The following is a 1,425-nucleotide window of genomic DNA, read 5'->3' on the forward strand; positions in this document are numbered from 1 at the left end:
CAGTGTTTAATCATTAGGGTTACATAAATTGCTTAAGTACCTTTTGTTCCCATCATGTTGGAATGAGGATTACGCCCAGTGGTTGGTACTTGGCAGGCACTCCTAATCAGAGTGCCTAATCACACATTTCTGCATTGATTAACAAGAGAATTGTGTTAAGGTGAGAAACAAAGCCTCACATACATGGACTATTTGCCTTTTCCTGACTTTGTCAATAATACACCTCTCCTGGAAGGAAATCTCATAAAAATGGAGTTGAGAAGTTGGTGGAGAAGGTTACTACACCAGGATTAGATTCTAGTTCTTTTTCTGTATTCATCTGACTCATGTGAATGTTAGATAATACCAGAAATAGTTTTAGTTCATATGTAAAATTCACAATGTGACCCTTGTGGTGTGTTTTCCTTGGCATCATTAGACTCTGTATTTGTCAGAAGTAATCCTCATGCCTCCCACTTCTGTTGTCTATAATGGGCAGTAGGAACGTCCAGGTAAGGAAAGAGAGTAAGAGGGACTCACGAGGCCCATTGACTGTGATACCGCCTGAGAGAGTCTTGGCCTTGGAATGGCTGAGGATGTAGACGCAGAAGTCTGCAACTTGGTCTCTGAATTCAGGGTTCAGATATTCCTCTTGTAGCTGCTCCAGGTGGATGAGGTGCTTCCTATAAGCAGGGTGATCAAAGATGAAGCACTTTTTCTCTGGGAAGAACTTTCGGATACATAACCGAGGTTCATTAAAGTTTTTAGTTTTTTTATCATTTCCTAGAGGAAAGAAAATCAGAAGTTTTACAGCTTCAAGCTACTTCAAATATATACCCTTCAACTTTGTAATTTGCACAAATCCTATATAAAGAGGTAAAAATTAACTAATCATGGATCAGACTCAATAATTAAAGGGGTAGAGAAATTAAATTTCTTTCCTTCTCCAAGAAGGAAGTAACTTAAAATTAAATTGCACTGATTTATCTAAGAAACGTTTCATTTCCTCTAATAAAACAGCTGGGATAACCATGTTATAAAATTATAATTTTCAGCATCTGCATTGAAATGGTCATTGTGATACTGTTTTCTCTCTTTTTTTTTTTTTTTTGTTTGTTTGCCAACCATGAGTCCCAGTAACCTTGCTTTAGCTTCAGTGAATTTGCCAGGTACTCATCAGCAGTGATGGGTTGTCCATCTGCTTCCAGCTGCAGGGAGAAATCTCTCAGAGTCCACACAAAGTCTGGAAAAAAGCTCACAAAGTTGGCTGAGTCTTGGACCTCATGTTCATCAGGTGAGGATTTTGCCCTGATTCGACGTGTCAGCTCTGTCACATAGCTGGGATGCTAGCATAGGAAAACTGCAGAAAAGGAGTAGCACCTTTTATGCTATACTGTTCCCCAAAGCTTATCTAAAATAATTTTTCTTAATTAGCTCATTCATTCA

General features: G+C 38.6%; 2 protein-coding genes across 2 annotated transcripts in view; both read right to left on the reverse strand.

Annotated features, from left to right (window-relative positions):
• LOC120856892 (guanylate-binding protein 1-like) overlaps positions 1-1,425 on the reverse strand; it is a 285,120-nt gene that overhangs the window by 274,425 nt on the left and 9,270 nt on the right. The gene's annotated exons all lie outside the window — the stretch shown is intronic.
• The window catches only part of LOC120855399 (guanylate-binding protein 2-like), a 15,776-nt gene that overhangs the window by 4,934 nt on the left and 9,417 nt on the right, over positions 1-1,425 (reverse strand). The window contains exons 4-5 of the mRNA XM_040229885.1: positions 1,121-1,425; positions 520-762 (exon numbers count right to left, since the gene is read on the reverse strand). The exon at positions 1,121-1,425 is cut by the window's right edge and continues 28 nt beyond it. The gene's annotated coding sequence lies outside the window, so the exon portion shown is untranslated. The remainder of the gene's footprint in view (positions 1-519; positions 763-1,120) is intronic.

This window comes from Oryx dammah, unplaced genomic scaffold (genome assembly GCF_014754425.2).
Source record: "Oryx dammah isolate SB20612 unplaced genomic scaffold, SCBI_Odam_1.1 HiC_scaffold_28, whole genome shotgun sequence".
Taxonomy (NCBI): domain Eukaryota; kingdom Metazoa; phylum Chordata; class Mammalia; order Artiodactyla; family Bovidae; genus Oryx; species Oryx dammah.